The following is a 26,380-nucleotide window of genomic DNA, read 5'->3' as shown; positions in this document are numbered from 1 at the left end:
GAAAACTCTCCTGTGCCTTCGCTTTTGAGGCTCCACGCTTAGACATACACGCAACACCAAAGCTTTTTGAGTTACAACATGTTGTTTAGGAAAAAGAAGATGATTTCGCACGATGCGGGATTTCCTTAAAACGTGGTTTTCTGAAAAGTATTAACGAAAGAAAATTGTCCTGTGGGTTCTCTTTTGAGGCAACACGTTTAGACGTACACGCCACACCAAATCTTTTCGAGTTACAACGTGTTGTTTAGGAGATACAAGTTAATTTTTTACGATGCGTTATTTCTTCTCATAAAGTGTTTCCAATATGTACGTATCTGTCTTTACGCTGCAACACTCTATTTCCTTATAACGTGGTATTCTTACATATTCTTTCTAGAAAAAACTCTCCTTTACATTCTCTTTTGAGGCTACACGCTTAGACATACACACAACACCAAAGCTTTTCGAGTTACAACGTGTTGTTTAGGAAAAACAAGATAATTTTGCATGATGAGGGATTTCCTTATAACGTGGTTTTCTGACAAATTTTGAAGAAAGAAAATTCTCCTGTGGGGTCTCTTTTGAGGCTACACTTTTAGACGTAAACGCCAAACCAAATCTTTTCGAGTTACCACTTGTTGTTTAGGAGATACAAGCTTATATTTTATGATGTGTCATTTCTTCTCGTAAAGTGTTTCCAATATGTACGTATTTGTCTTTACTCTCCAACACTGTATTTCCTTATAACGTTGTATTCTTACATGTTCTTTCGAGAGAAAACTCTCCTGTGCATTTGCTTTTGAGGCTACATGCTGAGACATACACGCAACACCAAAGCTTTTCGTGTTACAAGTTGTTGTTTAGGAAAAACAAGATAATTTCGCACGATGGGGGATTTCCTTAAAATGTGGTTTTCTGACAAATTTTGACGAAAGAAAATTCTCCTTTGTGTTCTCTTTTGCGGCTACACGTTTAGACGTACACGCCAAACCAAACCTTTTCGAGTTACCACGTGTTGTTTAGGAGATACAAGCTAATTTTGTCCGATGCGTTATTTCTTCTCCTAAAGTGTTTCCAATATGTACTTATTTGCCTTTACTCGGCCTAATTGTATTTCTTTATAACGTCTATTCTTACATATTCTTTCGAGAGAAAACTCTCCTGTGCCTTCGCTTTTGAGGCTCCACGCTTAGACATACACGCAACACCAAAGTTCTTTGAGTTACAACATGTTGTTTAGGAAAAAGAAGATGATTTCGCATGATGCGGGATTTCCTTAAAACGTGGATTTCTGAAAAAATTTAACGAAAGAAAATTGTCCTGTGGGTTCTCTTTTGAGGCTACACGTTTTGACGTACACGCCACACCAAATCATTTCGAGTTACAACGTGTTGTTTAGGTGATACAAGTTAATTTTTTACGATGCGTTATTTCTTCTCGTAAAGAGTTTCCAATATGTACGTATTTGTCTTTACTTTGCAACAATGTATTTCCTTATAACGTGGTATTCTTACATATTCTTTGAGAAAAAAACTCTCCTTTACATTCTCTTTTGAGGCTACACGCTTAGACATACACGCAACACCAAAGCTTTTCGAGTTACAACTTGTTGTTTAGGAAAAACAAGATAATTTTGCACGATGAGGGATTTCCTTAAAACGTGGTTTTCTCACATATTTTGACGAAAGAAAATTCTCCTGTGGGTTCTCTTTTGAGGCTACACGTTTAGCCGTACACGCCACACCAAATCCTTTCGAGTTACAACCTGTTGTTTAGGAGATACAAGCTAATTTTGTATGATGCATTATTTCTTCTCATAAAGTGTTTCCAATACATACGTATTTGTCTTTACTCTGCAACACTGTATTTCCTTATAATGTGATATTCTTACATATTCTTTCGAGGGAAAACTCTCCTGTGTGTTCTCTTTTGAGGCTACATGCTTAGACATACACACAACACCAAAGCTTTTCGAGTTACAACGTGTTGTGTAGGAAAAACTAGATAATTTCGCACAATGCGTGATTTCCTTAAAACGTGGTTTCTGACAAATTTTGATGAAAGAAAATTCTCCTGTGGGTTCTCTTTTGAGGCTACACGTTGAGACGTACATGTCACACCAAATCTTTTCGAGTTACAACGAGTTGTTTAGGAGACACAAGCTAATTTTGTAAGATGCAATATTTCTTCTCTTAAAGTGTTTCCAATATGTACGTATTTGTCTTTACTCTGCAACACTGTATTTCCTTATAACGTGGTATTCTTACATATTCTTTCGAGAGAAAACTCTCCTGTGCATTCCCTTTTGTGGCTACACACTTAGTCATACACGCAACACCAAAGCTTTTCGAATTACAACTTGTTGTTTAGGAAAAACAAGATAATTTCGCAGGATGCAGGATTTCGTTAAAACGTGATTTTCTGACAAATTTTGAAGAAAGAAAATTCTCCTATGGGTTCTCTTTTGAGGCTACACGTTTAGACGTACACGCCACACCAAGTCCTTTCGAGTTACCACTGTTGTTTAGGAGATACAAGCTAATTGTTTACAATGCGTTATTTCTTCTCGTAAAGTGTTTCCATCAAGTATGTATTTGACTTTACTCTGCAACACTGTATTCCCTTATAACGTTGTATTCTTACATGTTCTTTTGAGAGAAAACTCTCCTGTGCGTACTCTTTAGAGGCTACAAGCTTAGACATACACGCAATGCCAAAGCTTTTCGAGTTACAATGTGTTGTTTAGGAAAAGCAAGATAATTTCGCACGATGCGAGATTTCCATAAAACGTGGTTTTCTGAAAAATTTTGACGTAAGAAAGTTTTCCTGTGGGTTCTCTTTTGAGGCTACACGTATAGAGGTACGAGCCACAACAAATCTTTTCGAGTTCCAATTGTTGTTTAGGAGATACAAGATAATTTTGTACGATGTGTTATTTCTTCTCTTAAAGTGTTTCCAATACATACGTATTTGTCTTTACTCTGCAACACTGTATTTTTTTATAACATGGTATTCTTACATATTCTTTCGAGAGAAAACTCTCCTGTGCATTCTCTTTTGAGGCTACAAGCTTAGACATACACGCAACACCAAAGCTTTTCGAGTTACAACATGTTGTTCAGGAAAAAGAAGATGATTTGGCACGATGCGGGATTTCCTTAAAACGTGGTTTTCTGAAAAATTTTGACGAAAGAAAATTCTCCTGTGGGTTCTCTTTTGAGGCTACACGTTTAGACGTACACGCCGCACCAAATCTTTTCGAGTTACAACGTTTTGTTTAGGAGATACAAGCTAATTTTCTACGATACATTACTTCTTCTCGTAAAGTGTTTCCAATATGTACGTATTTGTCTACTCTGCAACACTGTATTTCCTTATAACGTGGTATTCTTACATATTCTTTCGAGAGAAAACTATCCTGTGCGTTCCCTTTTGAGGCTACACACTTAGACATACAGGCAACACCAAAGCTTTTCGAGTTACAACATGTCGTTTAGGAAAAACGAGATAATTTCGCACGATGCAGGATTTCCTTAAAACGTGGTTTTCTGACAAATTTTGACGAAAGAAAATTCTCCTGTCGGTTCTCTTTTGAGGCTACACATTTAGACGTACACGCCACACCAAATCCTTTAGAGTTACCACGTGTTGTTTAGGAGATACAAGCTAATTTTGTATGATGCGTTATTTCTATTCATAAAGTGTTTCCAATACGTACGTATTTGTCTTTACTCTGCAACACTGTATTTCCTTTTAACATTGTATTCTTACATGTTCTTCCGAGAGAAAACTCTCCTGTGCATTGTCTTTAGAGGCAACATGCTCAGACATACACGCAACACCAAAGCTTTTCGAGTTACAAAGTGTTGTTTAGGAAAAACAAGATAATTTTGCACGATGCGGGATTTCCTTAAAACGTGTTTTTTTGACAAATTTTGACGAAAGAAAGTTCTCCTGTTGGTTCTCTTTTGAGGCTACACGTGTAGAAGTACGAGCCACACCAAATACTTTCGAGTTATAACGTGTTGTTTAGGAGATATAAGCAAATTTTGTACGATCCGTTATTTCTTCCCTAAATTGTTTCCAATATGTCGTTATTTATCTTTACTCTGCAACACTGTATTTTCTTATAACGTGGTATTATTATATATTCTTTCGAGGGTAAACTCTCCTGTGCATGCTCTTTTGAGGCTACACGCTTAGACAAACACGCACGCCAAACTTTTCGAGTTACAACGTGTTGTTTAGGAAAAACAAGATAATTTCGCACGATGCGAGATTTCCATAAAACGTGGTTTTCAGACAAATTTTGACGAAAGAAAGTTCTTCTCTGGGTTCTCTTTTGAGGCTACACGTGTAGAGGTACGAGCCACACCAAATCTTTTCGAGTTACAATGTGTTGTTTAGGAGATACAAGCTAATTTTTTACAATGCGTTATTTCTTCTCTTAAAGTGTTTCCAATACGTACGTAGTTGTCTTTATTCTGCAACACTGTATTTCCTTATAACGTGGTATTCTTACATATTCTTTCGAGAGAAAACTCTCCTGTGCATTCTCTTTTGAGGCTACATGCTTAGACATACACGCAACACCAAAGCTTTTCGAGTTACAATGTGTTGTTTAGGAAAAACAAGATAATTTCGCACGATGCGCTATTTCCTTAAAACGTGGTTTCAGACAAATTTTGATGAAAGAAAATTCTCCTGTGGGTTCTCGTTTGAGGCTACACTTTTAGACGTACATGCCACACCAAATCTTTTCGAGTTACAACGTGTTGTTTAGGAGATACAAGCTAATTTTTTACGATGCGTTATTTCTTCTCGTAAAGTGTTTCCAATATGTACTTATTTGTCTTTACTCTGCAAAATTGTATTTCCTTTTAACGTGGTATTCTTACATATTCTTTCAAGAGAACACTCTCCTGTGCCTTCTCTTTTGAGTCTCCACGCTTACACATACACGCAACAGCTACGCTTTTCGAGTTACAACATGTTGTTTCTGAAAAAGAAGATGATTTCGCACGATGCGGGATTTCCTTAAAACGTGGTTTTCTGAAAAATTTTGACGAAAGAAAATTCTCCTGTGGGTCCTCTTTTGAGGCTACATGTTTAGATGTACACGCCACACCAAATCTTTTCGAGTTACAACGTTTTGTTTAGGAGATACAAGCTAATTTTGTAAGATGCGTTAACTCTTCTCATAAAGTGTTTCCAATACATACGTATTTGTCTTTATTCTGCAACACTGTATTTCCTTATAACGTGGTATTCTTACATATTCTTTCGAGGGAAAACTCTCCTGTGCGTTCTCTTTCGAGGCTACACGCTTAGACAAACACGCAACACCAAACCTTTTCGAGTTACAACGTGTTGTTTAGGAAAAAACAAGATAATTTTGCACGATGCGAGATTTTCATAAATCGTGGTTTTCTAAAAAATTTTGACGAAAGAATTTCCTCCTGTGGGTTCTCTTTTGAGGCTACACTTGTAGAGGTACGAGCCACACCAAATCTTTTCGAGTTACAAAGTTTTGTTTAGGAGATACAAGCTATTTTTGTACGATGCTTTATTTCTTCTCTTAACGTGTTTCCAATATGTACGTATTTGTCTTTACTCTGCCACACTGTATTTCCTTATAACGTGGTATTCCTACATTTTCTTTCGAGAGAAAACTCTCCTGTGCGTTCTCTTTTGAGGCTACTCGCTTAGACATACACGCAACACCAAAGCTTTTCGATTTACAATGTGTTGTTTATGAAAAACAAGATAATTTCACACGATGCGAGATTTCCTTAAAATGTGGTTTCTGACAAATTTTGATGAAAGAAAATTCTTGGGCCTGGGAGCGGCGGCAGCAGCAGCAGTAGCAGCAGCAGCGGCTGGTCCAGAGGAAGGGCCATCAGCAGTAGAACCAAGCGGACAGGGTCCAGGCAGACCCGGTGCCCACGACCACTGGCCATCGCTGGCCAGCCAGGCTGCAAGCAGCGGCGGATTTACGGTGCCTTTCACCACACAGAAGCCACATCAGAACTCTGCCTCCCGCCAGTCAGTTACGAGGGCTCCATATTGGTTCTCGGTTGCCAGAGAAATCAGACTGAGGTACGCAAATATAACCCGAGACCAACATCGCGGGGGTCTAAGCCCGACGGGCGTTGGCCTGCACCCAGGCCCTGAGCTGATCGGGGGTCCACCGGGGTGCAAATCCGGCCAGGAGGTTTTTTTCCTCCCGGGCCGGCGCCCGCACCACCACCATTTTGCCTGGGGGAAGCCAGGGAGACCTAGCAGGCAAAACCAAACTGGCTAACAGGCATAGCCCGAGGCGGACATAGCAGGGGTCTCAGACGGTCAGGCCCTGGACTGCCCCCAGGTCCTGGGCTGCTCGGCAGGCCATCTGTGTGCCGACCCAGCCAGGAGCTTGTTTGCCTCGGCCGGCGCACACCGCCGCCATTTTGCCTACAGGAAGCCGGAGAGACCTAGCAGGCAAAACCAAACCAGCGAACAGGCATAGCCCAAGGCGGACGTAGCAGGGGTCTCAGACGGTCAGGCCCTGGACTGCACCCAGGCCCAGGACTGCTCGGTGGGCCATCTGTGTGCTGACCCGGCCAGGAGGTTGTTTATCAGAGCCGTTTGCGCACCACCGCCATTTTGCCTACGGGAAGCCAGAGAGACCTAGCAGGCAAAGCCAAACTGGCTAATAGGCATAGCCCGAGGCAGACATAGCAGGGGTCTCAGACGGTCAGGCCCTGGACTGCCCCCAGGTCCTGGGCTGCTCGGTGGGCCATCTGTGTGCCGACCCAGCCAGGAACTTGTTTGCCCAGGCCGGTGCGCACCACCGCCATTTTGCCTGCGGGAAGCCAGAGAGACTAGCAGACAAAACCAAACCAGCTAACAGGCATAGCCCAAGGCGGACAAAGCAGGGGTCTCAGACGGTCAGGCCCTGGACTGCCCCCAGGCCCTGGGCTGCTCGGTGGGCCATCTGTGTGCCGACCCGGCCAGGAGGTTGTTTATCCGGGCCAGTTTGCGCACCAGCGCCATTTTGCCTACGGGAAGCCAGAGAGACCTAGCAGGCAAAACCAAACCAGCTAACAGGCATAGCCTGAGGCGGACATAGCAGGGGTCTCAGACGGTCAGGCCCTGGACTGCCCCCAGGCCCTGGGCTGCTCGTTGGGCCATCTGTGTGCTGACCCAGCCAGGAGGTTGTTAGCCCAGCAGACTCTCCCAGCACTCTCAGGGAACTCGCACACGCCACCATCCTAGCCACCTGACACACCCAATTAACACCCACAGCTGAGGGGAACTTTGCACCGACATTGGCCTGCCAGGCTTTTGCCTAGACTCAGGGCCTGGGCAGCTAGGATAGCCTTGTGTGCACCAACCCAGTTGGGAGTTCTGCTGCCCAGATCAGCCTGGGCGGCAGCACCACATCTCCAAGTCCTGCAAGTGGCTAGCTGGGTTTCCGGGCGGCCAGCTGGGAGAAGTCAGTGTGCTCCAGTGAATCCAGTGGGCCCCAGCAGGAGCCTTCGGGTGCCTGCTTTGGGATCTGAACAGCCTGGGCAGCAGCACCCTGTCTACAAGCAGTGCAGGAGGTAAGCTGTGCACCAGAGGCCAACGGGGAAGGGGCAGCTTGCACTGGTGAGTCCAGCACTGACAAGACAAACTAACACCAGTGAGAACTAGATGGCAAAAGGCAAACGCAGGAACGTCACTAACAGAAATCAAGGCAATATGGCAACATCTGAACCCAATTCTCCTCTACCAACACGTCCTGGATACCCCATCACACCAGTAAAACAAGATTTGGATTTAAAATCACTGGTCATGATGCTGGCACAGGAACACATGAAGGACATACTTAAAGAAATTCAGGAGAAAATGGATCAAAAGTTAGAAGCCCTTGCAAGGGAAACACAAAAATCATTGAAAGAAATCCAGGAGAATACAAAAGCCAACAAGGAGGAAATGCAAAAAACACTTAAAGAAATACAGGAGAACTTTGGTCAACAGGCTGAGGTCATGAAAGACGAAACACAAAAATCTCTTAATGAAATACAGGAGAACTTTGGTCAACAGGCTGAGGTCATGAAAGAGGAAACACAAAAATCTCTTAAAGAATTACAGGAAAACACAAACATGCAAGTGAAGGAGCTAAGCAAAACCATCCAGGATCTAAAATCAGAAGTAGAAACAACTAAGAAAACTCAAAGGGAGACAACTTTGGAGATAGAAAGCCTTGGGAAGAAATCAGGGGACAGAGATGCAAATATCAACAACAGAATACAAGAGATAGAAGAAAGAATCTCAGATGCTGAAGATTCCATAGAAACCATGGACTCAACAGTTAAAGAAAATGCAAAATGCAAAAAGCTTGTAACCCAAAATATCCAGGAAATCCAGGACACAATGAGAAGACCAAACCTAGGGATTATAGGCATAGATGAGAGTGAAGATTTACAACTTAAAGGGCCAGCAAATATCTTCAATAAAATTATGGAAGAAAACTTCCCTAACCTAAAGAGAGAGATGCCCATGAATATACAAGAAGCCTACAGAACTCCAAACAGACTGGACCAGAAGAGAAATACTTCATGTCACATAATAATCAAAACACCAAATGTTCTAAACAAAGAAAGAATACTAAAGGCAGTAAGAGAAAAAGGCCAAGTAACATATAAAGGAAGACCTATCAGAATCACAGCAGACTTTTCACCGGAGACTATGAAGGCTAGAAGGTCCTGGGCAGATCTCATGCAGACTCTAAGAGAACACAAATGCCAACCAAAACTACTATATCCAGCAAAACTCTCAATCACCATAGATGGAGAAACTAAGATATTTCATGACAAAACCAAGTTTACCCAATATCTATCCACAAACCCGGCCCTAAAAAGGATAATAGGAGGACAACACCAATACAAGGAGGGAAACTTCACCCTGGAAAAAGCAAGATAGTAACCTTTCATCAAACCCAAAAGAAGTTAAGCATTCAAATTTAAAAATAACGTCAAAAATTATAGGAAGTAACAATCACTATTTCTTAATATCTCTTAACATCAATGGACTTAATGCCCCAATAAAAAGACACAGACTAACTGAATGGATACGTAAACAGGACCCTACATTTTGCTGCTTACAGGAAACACACCTCAGGGTCAAAGACAAACACTACCTTAGAGTAAAAGGCTGGAAGACAATTTTACAAGCAAATGGTCTCAGGAAACAAGCTGGAGTAGCCATTTTAATATCAGATAAAATTGACTTTCAACCCAAAGTCATCAAAAGAGACGCTGAGGGACACTTCTTGCTGGTCAAAGGAAAAATACAAAAAGAAGAACTGTCAATCCTGAACATCTATGCCCCAAATGCAAGGGCACCCTCTTTCGTAAAAGAAACTTTATTAAAACTAAATTGCACCTAACACAATAATTGTGGGTGACTTCAACACTGCACTTTCCTCAATGGACCGATCAGGAAAACAGAAACTAAACAGGGACACAATGAAACTAATTGAAGCTTTGGACCAATTAGATTTAACAGATATATATTATAGAACATTCTATCCTAAAACAAAAGAATATACCTTTTTCTCAGCACCTCATGGTACCTTCTCCAAAATCGACCATATAATTGGTCACAAGACAGACCTCAACAAATATAAGAAGATAGAACTAATCCCATGCCTCCTATCTGATCACTATTGAGTAGAAGTGGTCTTCAATAGCAACAGAAACAACAGAAAACCCACATACACGTGGAAACTGAACAATACTCTACTCAATGATACCTTGGTCAAGGAAGAAATAAAGAAAGAAATTAAAGACTTTTTAGAACACAATAAAAATGAAAACACAACATACCCAAATCTATGGGACACAATGAAAGCAGTGCTAAGAGGAAAACTCATAGCCCTGAGTGCCTCCAAAAAGAAAATGGAGAGAGCATACATTACCAGCTTAATGACACACCTGAAAGCCCTAGAACAAAAAGAAGCTATTTCGCCCAGGAGGAGTAGAAGTCAGGAAATCATCAAACTCAGGGCCGAAATCAATCAAGTAGAAACAAAGAGAACCATTCAAAAAATCAACAAAACCAGGAGCTGGTTCTTTGAGAAAATCAACAAGATAGATAAACCCTTAGCCAGACTGACCAAAGGGCACAGAGAAAGTATCCAAATTAACAAACTTAGAAATGAAAAGGGAGATATAACAACGGAAACCGAGGAAATCCAAAAAATCATCAGATCCTACTACAAGAGCCTGTACTCAACACAACTGGAGAATCTGGAGGAAATGGACAATTTCCTTGACAGATACCAAATACCAAAATTAAATCAGGACCAACTAGACCATCTAAACAGTCCCATAATGCCTAAAGAAATAGAAGGAGTCATAGAAAGTCTTCCAACCAAAAAAAGCACAGGACCAGATGGCTTCAGTGCAGAATTCTACCAGACCTTCAAAGAAGAGTTAACACCTATACTCTTCAAACTATTCCACAAAATAGAAACAGAAGGAACACTACCCAATTCCTTCTACGAAGCCACAATTCCGCTGATACCAAAGCCACAAAAAGATCCAACAAAGAAAGAGAACTTCAGACCAATTTCCCTTATGAACATCGATGCAAAAATACTCAATAAAATTCTTGTCAACCGAATCCAAGAACACATCAAAACGATCATCCACCATGATCAAGTAGGCTTTATCCCGGGAATGCAGGGTTGGTTCAATATACGGAAATCCATCAATACAATCAACTACATAAACAAACTCAAAGAACAAAACCACATGGTCATTTCATTGGATGCTGAAAAAGCATTTGACAAAATTCAGCATCCCTTCATGCTTAAAGTCTTGGAGAGAACAGGAATTCAAGGCCCATACCTAAACATAGTAAAAGCAATATCCAGCAAACCGGTAGCCAGCATCAAACTAAATGGAGAGAAACTTGAAGCAATCCCACTGAAATCAGGGACCAGACAAGGCTGCCCCCTTTCTCCTTATCTTTTCAATATTGTACTTGAGGTACTAGCTCGGGCAATTCGACAACATAAGGAGGTCAAAGGGATACAAATTGGAAAGGAAGAAGTCAAAATATCATTATTTGCAGACAACATGATCGTCTACCTAAGTGACCCAAAGAACTCCACTAGAGAGCTCCTACAGCTGATAAACAACTTCAGCAAAGTGGCAGGTTATAAAATCATCTCCAGCAAATCAGTGGCCTTCCTATACTCAAAGGATAAGCAGGCTGAGAAAGAAATTAGGGAAATGACCCCCTTCACAATATCTTGTTTTTTCTAATCAACACATTGTAACACGAAAATCTTTGGTTTTGCGTGTAAGTCTAAGCGTGTAGCCTCAAAAAAGAATGCACAGGAGAGTTTTATCTCGAGAGAATATGTAAGAATACCAGGTTATAAGGAAATACAGTGTTTCAGAGTACAGACATATACATATGAATTGGAAACACTTTACGAGAAGAAATAACGCTTCATACAAAATTAGCTTGTATCTCCTATACAACAAGTGGTAACTCGAAAAGATTTGGTGTGGCGTGTAGGTCTAAATGGGTAGCCTCAAAACAGAACCCACAGGAGAATTTTCTTTCGTCAAAAATTTCAGAAAACCACGTTTTAAGGACATCCCGCATCGTGCGAAATTATCATGTTTTTCTTAAACAACACGTTGTAACTCGAAAAGCTTTTGTGTTGCGTGTATTTCTCAGAGTGTAGCCTCAAAAGAGAACACACAGGAGAGTTTTCTTTCGAAAGAATATGTAAGAATACCACGTTATAAGGAAATACATTGTTGCAGAGTAAAGACAAATACGTATGTATTGGAAACACTTTAGGAGAAGAAATAATGCATCATACAAAATTAGATTGTATCTCCTAAACAACACGTTGTAACTCGAAAGGATTTGGTGTGGCGTGTACGGCTAAATTGGTAGCCTCAAAAGAGAACCCACAGGAGAATTTTCTTTCGTCAACATTTGTCAGAAACCCACGTTTTAAGGAAATCCCGCATCGTGTGAAATTATCTTATTTTTCCTAATCAACACGTTGTAACACGAAATGCTTTGGTTTGCCTGTATGTCTAAGCGTGTAGCCTCAAAAGAGAAGGCACAGGAGAGTTTTCTCTCGAAAGAATATGTAAGAATACCACCTTATAAGGAAATACAGTGTTGCAGAGTAAAGACAAATACATACATATTGGAAACACTTTAAGAGAAGAAATAAGGCATCGTAAAAATTAGCTTGTATCTCCTAAACTACACATTGTAACTCGAAAAGATTTGGTGTGGCGTGTACGTCTAAACGTGTAGCCTCAAAAGAGAACCCACAGGAGAATTTTCTTTCTTCAAAATTTGTCAGAAAACCATGTTTTAAGGAAATCCCGCATCGTGCGAAATTATCTTGTTTTTTCTAATCAACACATTGTAACGCGAAAATCTTTGGTGTTGCGTGTATGTCTAAGCATGTAGCCTCAAAAGAGAATGTACAGGAGAGTTTTATCTCGAAAGAATATGTAAGAATACCACGTTATAAAGAAATACAGTGTTGCAGAGTAAGGACAAATACGTATGTATTGGAAACACTTTACGAGAAGAAATATCGCTTCATACAAAATTAGCTTGTATCTCCTATACAACAAGTGGTAATTCGAAAAAATTTGGTGTGGCGTGTACGTCTAAACATGTAGCCTCAAAAGAGAACCAACAGGAGAATTTTCTTTCGTCAAATTTGTCAGAAAACCACGTTTTAAAGAAATCCTGCATCGTGCGAAATTATCTTAATTTTCCTAATCAACACGTTGTAACACGAAATGCTTTGGTTTTGCCTGTATGTCTAAGTGTGTAGTCTCAAAAGAGAAGGCACAGGAGAGTTTTCTCTTGAAAGAATATGTAAGAATAGCACGTTATAAGGAAATACAGTGTTGCAGAGTAAAGACAAATACATACTTATTGGAAACACTTCAAGAGAAGAAATAACGCATCGTACAAAATTAACTTGTATCTCCTAAAGAACACGTTGTAAGTCGAAAAGATTTGGTGTGGCGTGTACAGATAAATGTGTAGCCTCAAAAGAGAACCCACAGGAGAATTTTCTTTCGTCAAAATTTGTCAGAAATCCACGTTTTATGGAAATCCCGCATGGGGGAAATTATCTAGTTTTTCCTAAACAACACATTGTATCTCGAAAAGCTTTGGTGTTGCGTGTTTGACTAAGCATGTAGCCTCAAAAGGGAAGGCACAGCAGAGTTTTCTCTCGAAAGAATATGTAAGAATACCACGATATAAGGAAATACAGTGTTGCAGAGTAAAGACAAATACATAAGTATTGGAAACACTTTACAAGAAGAAATAACGCATCGTAAAAATTAGCTTGTATCTCCTAAACTACACGTTGTAACTCGAAAAGATTTGGTGTGGTGTGTATGTCTAAAGGTGTAGCCTCAAAACAGAACCCACAGGAGAATTTTCTTTCGTCAAAATTTTTCAGAAAACCACGTTTTAAGGAAATCCCGCATCGTGCGAAATTATTATGTTTTTCCTAAAAAACACGTTGTCACTCGAAAAACTTTGGTATTGCGTGTATGTCTTAGCGTGTAGCCTCAAAAGAGAACCAACAGGAGAATTTTCTTTCATCAAAATTTGTCAGAAAACCACGTTTTAAGGAAATCCCGCATCGTGCGAAATTATCTTACTTTTCCTAATCAACACGGTGTAACATGAAATGCTTTGGTTTTGCCTGTATGTCTAAGCGTGTAGCCTCAAAAGAGTAGGCACAGGAGAGTTTTCTCTCAAAAGAATATGTAAGAATACCTCGTTATAAGGAAATACAATGTTGCAGATTAAAGACAAATACGTACGTATTGGAAACACTTTAAGAGAAGAAATAAAGCATCGTACATAATTAGCTTGTATCTCCTAAACAACAAGTTGTAACTCGAAAAGATTTGATGTGGCGTGTACGTCTAAACATGTAGCCTCAAAAGAGAACCCACAGGAGAATTTTCTTTCCTCAAAATTTGTCAGAAAAGCACGTTTTATGGAAATCCGGCATAGTGCTAAATGATCTTGTTTTTCTTAAACAACACGTCGTAACTGGAAAAGCTTTGGTGTTGTGTTTATGGGTAAGCGTGTAGCCTCAAAAGAGTAGGCACAGGAGAGTTTTCTCTCGAAAGAACATGTAAGCATACCATGTTATAAGGATGCTACACGCTTAGACATACACGCAACACCAAAGCTTTTTGAGTTACAACTTTTTGTTTAGGAAAAACAAGATAATTTCGCACGATGCGGGATTTCCTTAAATCGTGGTTTTCTGAAAAAATGTTGACTAAAGAAAATTCTCCTGTGGGTTCTCTTTTGAGGCTACACGTTTAGACGTACACGCCACACCAAATATTTCGAGTTACAACGTGTTGTTTAGGAGATACAAGCTAATTTTTACGATGCGTAATTTCTTCTCGTAAAGTGTTTACAATATATATGTATTTGTCTTTACTCTGCAACACTGTATTTCCTTATAACGTAGTATTCTTACATATTCTTTCGAGATAAAACTCTCCTGTGCATTTTCTTTTGAGGCTACACGCTTAGACATACACGCAACACCAAAGCTTTTCGAGTTACAACATGCTGTTTAGGAAAAACAAGATAATGTCGCACGATGCGGGATTTCCTTAAAACGTGGTTTTCAGACAAAATTTTATGAAAGAAAATTCTCCTGTGGGTTCTCTTTTGAGGCTACAAGTTTAGATGTACACGCCACACCAAATCCTTTCGAGTTACAACGTGTTGTTTAGGAGATACAACCTAATTTTGTACTATGGGTTATTTCTACTTTTAAATTGTTTCCAATACGTACCTATTTGTCTTTACTCTGCAACAATGTATTTCCTTATAACGTGGTATTCTTACATATTCTTTCGAGAGAAAAATGTCCTGAGCATTTCCTTTGAGGCTACACACTTAGACATACACGCAACACCAAAGCTTTTCGAGTTCCAACCTGTTGTTTAGGAAAAACAAGATAATTTCGCATGATGCGGGATTTCCTTAAAACGTGGTTTTCTGACAAATTTTTACGAAATAAAATTCTCCTGTGGGTTCTCTTTTGAGGCTACACGCTTAGAAGTACACGTCACACCAAATATTTTCGAGTTACAACGTGTGTTTAGGAGATACAAGCTAATTTTGAACGATGCGTTATTTCTTCTCGTAAGGTGTTTCCAATACTTACGTATTTGTCTTTACTCTGCAACACTGTATTTCCTTATAACGTGGTATTCTTACTTATTCCTTCAAGAGAAAACTCTCCTGTGCCTTCACTTTTGAGGCTACACGATTAGACATACACGCAACACCAAAGCTTTTTGAGTTACAACGTGTTGTTTTGGAAAAACAAGATAATTTCGCACGATGCGGGATTTCCTTAAAACGTGGTTTTCTGAAAAAATGTTGACTAAAGAAAATTCTCCTGTGGGTTCTCTTTTGAGGTTACACGTTAAGACATACACGCAACACCAAAGCTTTTCGAGTTACAACGTGCTGTTTGGGAGATACAAGCTAATTTTGTAAGATGCGTTATTTCTCTTCATAAAGTGTTTCCAATAGGTACGTTTTTGTCTTTACTCTGCAACACTGTATTTCCTTATGAGGTGGTATTCTTACATATTATTTCGAGAGAAAACTCTCCTGTGTGTTCTCTTTTGAGGCTACACGCTTATACATACACGCAACACCAAAGCTTTTCGAGTTACAACATGTTGTTTAGGAAAAACAAGATAATTTCGCACAATGCGGGATTTCCTTAAAACGTGGTTTTCTGACAAATTTTGAAGAAAGAAAATTCTCCAGTGGGTTCTCATTTGAGGCTACACATTTAGAAGTACACGTTACACAAAATCCTTTCGAGTTACAACATGTTGTTTAGGAGATACAATCTAATTTATGCGATGCGTTATATCATCTCGTAAAGTGTTTCCAATAAGTACATATTTGTCTTTACTCTGCAACACTGTATTTCCTTATAACGTGGTATTCTTACATATTCTTTCAAGAGAAAACTCTCCTGTGCCTTCTCTTTTGAGGCTACATGCATACACATACACAAAACACCAAAGCTTTTCGCGTTACAACGTGTTGATTAAGAAAAACAAGATAATTTCGCACGATGCGGGATTTCCTTAAAACGTGGTTTTCTGACAAATTTTGACGAAAGAAAATTCTGCAGTTGGTTCTCTTTTGAGGCTACACATTTAGACGTACATGCCACACCAAATATTTTCGAGTTACAACGTGTTGTTTAGGAGATACAAGCTAATTTTGTACGATGCGTTATTACTTCTCGTAAAGTGTTTACAATATATATGTATTTGTCTTTACTCTGCAACACTGTATTTCCTTATAACGTAGTATTCGTACATATTCTTTCGAGATAAAACTCTCCTGTGCATTCTCTTTTGAGGCTACACGCTTAGACATACACGCAACACCAAACTTTTCTAGTTACAACATGTTGTTTAGGAAAAACAAGATAATTTCGCACGAAGTGGGATTTCCTTAAAACGTGGTTTTCTGACAAAATTTTATGAAAGAAAATTCTCCTGTGGGTTCTCTTTTGAGGCTACAAGTTTAGATGTACACGCCACACCAAATCCTTTCGAGTTACAACGTGTTGTTTAGGAGATACAACCTAATTTTGTACTATGCGTTATTTCTTCTTGTAAAGTGTTTCCAATACGTACGTATTTGTCTTTACTCTGCAACACTGTGTTTCCTTATAACATGGTGTTCTTACATATTCTTTCGAGAGAAAACTGTCCTGTACGTTTTCTTTTGAGGCTACACACTTAGACATACACGCAACACCAAAGCTTTTCGAGTTCCAACGTGTTGTTTAGGAAAAACAAGATAATTTAACACGATGCGGGATTTCCTTAAAACGTGGTTCTCTGACAAATTTTTACAAAAGAAAATTCTCCTGTGGGTTCTCTTTTGAGGCTACACGTTTAGAAGTACACGTCACACCAAATCATTTCGAGTTACAACGTGTTGTTTAGGAGATACAAGCTAATTTTGTACGATGCATGATTTCTTCTCGTAAAGTGTTTCCAATACTTGTGTATTTGTCTTTACCCTGCAACACTGTATTTCCTTATAACGTGATATTCTTACTTATTCCTTCAAGAGAAAACTCTCCTGTGCCTTCTCTTTTGAGGCTACACGATTAGACATACACGCAACACCAAAGCTTTTTGAGTTACAACGTGTTGTTTTGGAAAAACAAGATAATTTCGCACGATGCGGGATTTCCTTAAAATGTGGTTTTCTGAAAAAATGTTGATTAAAGAAAATTCTCCTGTGGGTTCTCTTTTGAGGCTACACGTTAAGACATACACGCAACACCAAAGCTTTTCGAGTTACAACGTGCTGTTTAGGAGATACAAGCTGATTTTGTAAGATGTGTTATTTCACTTCGTAAAGTGTTTCCAATAGGTACGTATTTGTATTTACTCTGCAACACTGTATTTCCTTATAAGGTGGTATTCTTACATATTCTTTCGAGAGAAAACTCTCCTGAGTGTTCTATTTTGAGGCTACACGCTTAGACATACACGCAACACCAAAGCTTTTCGAGTTACAACATGTTGTTTAGGAAAAACAAGATAATTTCGCACGATGCGGGATTTCCTTAAAACGTGGATTTCTGACAAATTTTGACGAAAGAAATTCTCCTTGGCTTCTCTTTTGAGGCTACACGTTTAGAAGTACACGTCACACCAAATATTTTCGAGTTACAACGTGTTGTTTAGGAGATACAATCTAATTTTTGCGATGCGTTATTTCTTCTCGTAAAGTGTTTCCAATAAGTACGTATTTGTCTTTACTCTGCAACACTGTATTTCCTTATAACATAGTATTCTTGCATATTCTTTCGAGAGAAAACTCTCCTGTGCCTTCTCTTTTGAGGCTACACACTTAGACAGACACGCAACACGAAAGCTTTTCGAGTTACGACGTGTTGTTTAGGAAAAACAGGATAATTTCCCACGATACGGGATTTCCTCCAAACTTGGTTTTCTGACAAATTTTGACGAAAGAAAATTCTCCTGTGGGTTCTCTTTTGAGGCTACACGTTTAGACGTACACGCCACACCAAATCTTTTCGAGTTACAACGTGTTGATTAGGAGATACAAGCTAATTTTGTACGATGCGTTATTTCTTCTCTTAAAGTGTTTCCAATAAGTACGTATTTGTCTTTACTCTGCAACACTGTATTTCCTTTTAACGTGGTATGCTTACATATTCATTCCAGAGATAATTCTCCTGTGCCTACTCTTTTGAGGCTACACGCTTACCCATACACGCAATACCAAAGCTTTTCGAGTTTCGACGTGTTGTTTCGGAAAAACAAGATCGTTTCACACGATGCTGGATTTCCTTAAAACGTGCTTTTCTGAAAAATTTTGACGAGAGAAAATTCTCCTGTGGGTTCTCTTTTGAGGCTACACGTTTAGACGTACACGCCACACCAAAACTTTTCGAGTTACAACTTGTTGTTTAGGAGATAAAAGCTAATTTTGTAGGATGCTTTATTTCTTCTCGTAAAGTGTTTCCAATACGTATGTATTTGTCTTTACTCTGCAACACTGTATTTCCTTATAACGTGGTATTCTTCCATATTCTTTCGAGAGAAAACTCTCCTGTGCCTTCTCTTTTGAGGCTACATGCTTAGACATACAGGCAAAATCCAAGCATTTCGTGTTACAACGTGTTGATAAGGAAAAATAAGATAATTTTGCACGATGCGGGATATCCTTAAAACGTGGTTTTCTGAAAAAGTTTGACGAAAGAAAATTCTGCTGTTGGTTCTCTTTTGAGGCTACACATTTAGACGTACACGACACACCAAAACCTTTCGAGTTGCAACGTGTTGTTTAGGAGCTACAAGCTAATTTTGTATGATGCTTTATTTCTTCTCGTAAAGTGTTTCCAATACGTACGTATTTGTCTTTACTCTGCAACATTGTATTTTCTTATAACGTGGTATTCTTACATATTCTTTCGAGAGAAAACTCTCCTGTGCCTTCTCTTTTGAGGGTACACGCTTAGGCATACAGGCAAAACCAAAGCATTTCGTGTTACAACATGTTGATTAGGAAAAATAAGATAATTTCTCACGATGCGGGATTTCCATAAAACGTGGTTTTCTGACAAATTTTGACGGAAGAAAATTCTCCTGTTGGTTCTCTTTTGAGGCTACACGTTTAGACGTACACGACACACCAAATCTTTTCGAGTTACAACGTGTTGTATAGGAGATACAAGCTAATTTTGTTAGAAGCGTTATTTCTTCTCGTAAAGTGTTTCCAATAGGTATGTATTTGTCTTTACTCTGCAATACTGTATTTCCTTATAACGTGGTATTCTTACATATTCTTTCGAGAGAAAACTCTCCTGTACCTTCTATTTTGAGGCTACATGCTTAGACATACACGCAACACCGAAGCTTTTCGAGTTACAACGTGTAGTTTAGGAGATACAAGCTAATTTTGTACGATGCGTTATTTCTTCTCATAAAGTGTTTCCAATACGTACGTTTTTGTCTTTACTCTGCAACACTGTATTTCCTTATAAGGTGGTATTCTTACATATTATTTCGATAGAAAACTCTCTTGTGCATTCTCTTTTGAGGCTACAAACTTAGTCATACACACAACACCAAAGCATTTAGCGTTACAACATGTTGATTAGGAAAAACAAAGATACTTTCCTTAAAACGTGGTTTTCTGAAAAATTTTGACGAAAGGAAATTCTCCTGTGGGTTCTGTTTTGAGGCTACACGTGTACACGTACACGCCCCACGAAATCCTTTCGAGTTACAACGTGCTGTTTAGGAGATACAAGCTAATTTTGTATGATACGTTATTTCTTTTCGTAAAGTGTTTCCAATAGAGTACGTATTTGTCTTTGCTCTGAGACACTGTGTTTCCTAATAAAGTGGTATTATTACATATTCTTTCCATAGAAAACTCACCTGTGCGTTCTCCTTTGAGGCTACACGCTTTGACATACATGCAACACCAAAGCTTTTCGCATTACAACGTGTTGATTAGGAAAAACAAGATAATTTCGCAGGATGCGGGATTTCCTTAAAACGTGGTTTTCTGACAATTTTGACGAAAGAAAATTCTCCTGTGGGTTCTCTTTATAGGCTACACGTTTAGACGTACACGCCACACCAAATCTTTTCGAGTTACAACGTGTTGTTTAGGAGATACAAGCTAATTTTGTTTTTTTCGTCAAAATTTGTCAGAAAACCACGTTTTAAGGAAATCCCGCATCGTGCGAAATTAACTTTTTTTTTCCTAAACAACACGTTTTAACAGGAAAAGCTTTGCTGTTGCGAGTATATCTAAGCATGTAGCCTCAAAAGAGATCGCACATGAGAGTTTGCTCTCGAAAGAATATGTAAGAATACCACGTTATAAGGAAATACATTGTTGCAGAGTAAAGACAAATACATACGTATTGGAAACACTTTACAAGAAGAAATAACGCCTCGTACAAAATTAGCTTGTATCGCCTAAACAACACTTTGTAACTCGAAAACATTTGGTGTGGCATGTACGTCTAAACGTGTAGCCTCAAAAGAGAACCAACAGGAGAATTTTCTGTCGTCCAAATTTGTCAGAAAACAACGTTTTAAGGAAATCCCGCATCGTGCGAAATTATCTTGTTTTTCCTAAACAAAGTGTTATAACTCGAAAAGCTTTGGTGTTGCGTGTATGTCTAAGCATGTAGCCTCAAAAGAGAAGGCACAGGAGAGTTTCCTCTTGAAAGAATATGTAACAATACCACGTTATAAGGATATACAGTATTGCAGAGTGAAGACAAATACGTATTGGAAACACTTTACTAGAAGAAATAACGCATCTTACAAAATTAGCTTGCATCTCCTAAACAACACGTTGTAACTCGAAAAGATTTGGTGTGGCCTGTACGTTTAAATATGTAGCCTCAAAGGAGAAATCACAGGAGAATTTTCTTTCATCAAAATTTGTCAGAAAACCACGTTTTAAGGAAATCCCAAATCGTGCGAAATTATCTTGTTTTTCCTAAACAACACATCGTATCTCGAAAAGCTTTGGTGTTGCGTGTATGTCTAAGCGTGTAGCCTCAAAACAGAAGGCGCAGGAGAGTTTTCTCTCGAAAGAATATGTAAGAATACCACATTATAAGGAAATACAGTGTTGCAGAGTAAAGACAAACATGTACGTATTGGAAAGACTTTACAAGAAGAAATAACGCATCATAAAAATTAGCTTGTATCTCTTAAACTACACGTTGTAACTTGAAAAGATTTGGTGTAGCTTGTATGTCTAAACGTGTAGCCTCAAAAGAGAACCCACAGGAGAATTTTCTTTCGTCAATTTTTTTTTCAGAAAACCACGTTTTAAGGAAATCCCGCAACATGCGAAATTATCTTGTTTTTCCTAAACAACACGTTGTAACTCGAAAAGCTTTGGTGTTCTGTCTATGTCTAAGCGTGCAGCCTCAAAAGAGACGTCACAGGAGAGTTTTCTCTCTAAAGAATATGTAATAATACCAAGTTATATGGAAATACAGTGTTGCAGAGTAAAGACATATAGGTACATGTTGGAAACACTTTATGAGAAGAAATAACGCATCGTAAAAAATTAGCTTGTATCTCCTAAACAACACGTTGTAACTCGAAAAGCTTTGGTGTTGCGTGTATATTTAAGCGTGTAGCTTCAGAAGAGAACACACAGGAGAGTTTTCTCTTGGAAGAATATGTAAGAATACCACATTATTATTAAATACAGTGCTGCAGAGTAAATACAAATATGTATATATTGGAAACACTTTACGAGAAGAAATAACGCATCGTACAAAATTAGCTTGTAACTCCTAAACAACACGTTGTACTCGAAAATATTTGGTGTGGCATGTACGTCTAAACGTGTAGCCTCAAAAGAGAACACACAGGAGAAATTTCTGTCGTCAAAATTTGTCACAAAACAAAGTTTTGATGAAATCCCGCATCGTGAGAAATTATCTTGTTTTTCCTAATCAACAAGTTGTAACTCGAAAAGCTTTGGTGTTGCGTGTATGTCTAAGCGTGTAGCCTCAAAAGAGAAGGCACAGGAGAGTTTTCTCTTGAAAGAATACGTAAGAATACCACGTTATAAGGAAATACAGTGTTGCAGAGTAAAGACAAATACGTACCTATTGGAAACACTTAAACTTTACGAGAATAAAAAATGCATCGTAAAAAATTAGCTTGTATCTCATAAACAACACGTTGTAACTCGAAAAGATTTGGTGTGGCGTGTACGTCTAAACGTGTAGCCTCAAAAGAGAACCCACAGGAGAATTTTCTTTCGTCAAAATTTGTCAGAAAACCACGTTATAAGGAAATCCCGCATTGTGCGAAATTATCTTGTTTTTCCTAAACAACACATTGTAACTCGAAAATCTTTGGTGTTGCGTGTATGTCTAAGCGTGTAGCCTCAAAAGAGAAGGCACAGGAGAGTTTTCTCTCGAAAGAATATGTAAGAATACCACGTTATAAGGAAATACAGTGTTGCAGAGTAAAGACAAATACTTACGTATTGGAAACACTTTAACAGAAGAAATAACGCATCTTAAAAAATTAGGTGATATCTCCTAAACAACACGTTGTAACTCAAAAAGATTTCGTGTGGCATGTACGTCTAAACGTGTAGCCTTCAAAAGAGAACCCACAGGAGAATTTTCTTTTGTCAAAATTTGTCTGAAAACCACGTTTTAAGGAAATCCAGCTTCGCGCGAAATTATCTTGTTTTTCCTAAACAACACGTTGTAACCCGAAACGCTTTGGTGTTGTGTGTATGTCTAAGCGTGTAGCTTCAAAAGAGAAGGCACAGGAGAGTTTTCTCTCAAAAGAATATGTAAGAATACCACGTTATAAGGAAATACAGTGTTACAGAGTAAAGAGAAGTACGTATGTACTGGAAACACTTTACGAGAAGAAATAACGCATCTTACAAAATTAGGTTGTATCTCCTAAACAACACGTTGTAACTCGAAAAGATTTGGTGTGGCGTGTATGTCTCAACGTGTAGCCTCAAAAGAGAGCCCACAGGAGAATTTTCTTTTGTCAATATTTGTCAGAAAACCACGTTTTAAGGAAATCCCGCATCGGGCGAAATTATCTTGTTTTTCCTAAACAACATGTTGTAACTCGAAAAGCGTTCGTATTGCATGTATGTCTAAGAGTGTAGCCTCAAAAGAGAAGGCACAGGAGAGTTTTCTCTCAAAAGAATATGTAAGAATAACACGTTATAAGGAAATACAATGTTGTAGAGAAAAGACAAATACGTACATATTGGAAACACTTAAACTATATGAGAAGAAATAATGCATCGTACAAAATTAGTTTGTATCTCCTAAACAGCACGTTGTAACTCGAAAAGATTTGGTGTGGCGTGTACGTCTAAACGTGTAGCCTCAAAGAGAACGCACAGGAAAATTTTCATTCATCAAAATTTGTCAGAAACCACGTTTTAAAGAAATCCCGCATTGTGCGAAATTATCTTATTTTTCCTAAACAACATGTTATAAATCGAAAAGCTTTGGTGTTGCATGTATGTCTAAGCATGTAGCCTCAAAAGAGAAGGCACAGGAGAGTTTTCTCGAAAGAATATGTAAGAATACCACGTTATAAGGAAATACTGTGTTGCAGAGTAAAGACAAATACGTACATATTGGAAACACTTTACAAGAAGAAATAACCCATCGTACAAAATTAGCTTGTATCTCCTAAACTACACGTTGTAACTCGAAAAGATTTGGTGTGGCGTGTACGTCTAAACGTGTAGCCTCAAATGAGAACCCACTGGAGAATTTTCGTTCTTCAAATTTTTTTTAGAAAACCACGTTTTAAGGAAATGACGCATCGTGTGAAATTATCTTGTTTTTCCTAAACAACAAATTTTAACTCGAAAAGCTTTGTTGTTGCGTGTATGTCTAAGCGAGTAGCATCAAAAAAGAAGAGGCACAGGAGAGTATTCTCTCGAAAGAATACATAAGAATACCACATTATAAGGAAATACAGTGTGGCAGAGTAAAGACAAATACATACATAGTGGAAACACTTTACAAGAAGAAATAACGCATCGTACAAAATTAGGTTGTATCTCTTAAACAGCACTTTGTAACTCGAAAAGATTTGGTGTGGCGTGTACATCTAAACGTGTAGCCTCAAAGGAGAACCCACAGGAGAATTTTCTTTCGTCAAAATTTGTCAGAAAACCACGTTTAAGGAAATCCCGCATCGTGTGAAATTATCTTGTTTTTCCTAAAGAACACGTTGTAACTCGAAAAGCTTTGGTGTTGCGTGTATGTCTAAGATTGTAGCCTCAAAAGAGAAGGCAAAGGAGAGTTTTCTCTCAAAAGAATATGTAAGAATACCACGTTATAAGGAAATACAGTGTTGCAAAGTAAAGACAAATACGTACATTTTGGAAATATTTTACGAGCAGAATTAACGCCTCGTTCAAAATTAGTTTGTATCTCCTAAACAACACGTTGTAACTCGAAAAGATTTGGAGTGGCTTGTACGTCTAAACGTGTAGCCTCAAAAGAGAACCCACAGGAGAATTTTCTTTCGTCAAAATTTGTCAGAAAACCACGTTTTAAGGAAATCCGGCATCGTACGAATTTATCTTGTTTTTCCTAATCAACACGTTGTAACACAAAATGCTTTGGTTTTGCGTGTATGTCTAAGCGCGTAGCCTCAAAAGCAAAGGCACAGGAGAGTTTTCTCTCGAAAGAATATGTAGGAATACCACGTTATAAGGAAATATAGTGTTGCAGATAAAGACAAATACGTACCTATTGGAAACACTTAAAATTTACGAGAATAAAAAATGCATCGTAAAAAATTAGCTTGTATCTCATAAACAGCACATTGTAACTCGAAAAGATTTGGTGTGGCGTGTATGTCTAAACATGTAGCCTCAAAAGAGAACCCACAGGAGAATTTTCTTTCATCAAAATTTGTCAGAAAACCAAGTTTTAAGGAAATCCCGCATCGTGCGAAATTATCTTGTTTTTCCTAAACAACATGTTGTAACTCAAAAGCTTTGGTGTTGCGTGTATGTCTAAGCGTGTAGCCTCAAAAGAGAAGGCACAGGAGAGTTTTCTCTCAAAAGAATATGTAAGAATACCACGTTATAAGGAAATACAGTTTTGCAGAATAAAGACAAATACGTACCTATTGGAAACACTTAAAGTTTATGAGAAGAAATAACGCATCTTAAAAAATTAGCTTGTATCTCCTAAACAACACATTGTAACTCGAAAAGACTTGGTGTGGCGTGTACATCTAAACGTGTAGCCTCAAAAGAGAACCTACAGGAGAATTTTCTTTCGTCAAAATTTGTCAGAAAACCACGTTTTAAGGAAATCCCATATCGTGCGAAATTATCTTATTTTTCCTAAACAACATGTTGTAACATGAAAAGCATTGGTGTTGTGAGTATGTCTTAGCATGTAGCCTCAAAGGAGAACGCACAGGAGAGTTTTGTCTCGAAAAAATATGTAAGAATACCACGTTATAAGGAAATCGAATGCTGCAGAGTAAAGACAAATACATACTTATTGGAAACACGTTCCGAGAAGAAATAACGCATCGTAAAAATTAGCTTGTATCTCCTAAACAACACGTTGTAACTCGAAAAGATTTGGTGGGGCGTGTACGTCTAAACGTGTAGCCTCAAAAGAGAACCCACAGGATAATTTTCTTTCGTCAAAATTTGTCAGAAAACCATGTTTTAAGGTAATCCCGCATCGTGCGAAATTATCTTGTTTTTCCTAATCAACATGTTGTAACTCGAAAAGCTTTGGTGTTGTGTGTATGTCTAAGCGTGTAGCCTCAAAAGAGAAGGCACAGGAGAGTTTTCTCTCAAAGAATATGTAAGAATACCACGTTATAAAGAAATACAGTTTTGCAGAGTAAAGACAAATATGTATGCATTGGAGAAACTTTAGGAGTAGAAATAACGCATCGTACAAAATTAGCTTGTATCTCCTAAACAACACGTTGTAACTCGAAAATATTTGGTATGGCGTGTATGTCTAAACATGTAGCCTCAAAAGAGAACCCACAGGAGAATTTTCATTCGTCAAAATTTGTCAGAAAACCACGTTTTACGGAAATCCTGCATCGTGACAAATTATCTTGTTTTGCCTAAACAACACGTTGTAATTCGAAAAGCTTTGGTGTTGCGTGTATGTCTAACCGTGTAGCCTCAAAAGAGAAGGCACAGGAGAGTTTTCTCTCGAAAGAATATGTAAGAATACCACGTTATAAGGAAATACAGT

Source organism: Apodemus sylvaticus, unplaced genomic scaffold (assembly GCF_947179515.1).
Source record: "Apodemus sylvaticus unplaced genomic scaffold, mApoSyl1.1 scaffold_33, whole genome shotgun sequence".
Classification (NCBI taxonomy): Eukaryota; Metazoa; Chordata; class Mammalia; order Rodentia; family Muridae; genus Apodemus; species Apodemus sylvaticus.
The sequence above is the reverse complement of the archived record's forward strand: the minus strand, read 5'-3'. Positions refer to the sequence as shown.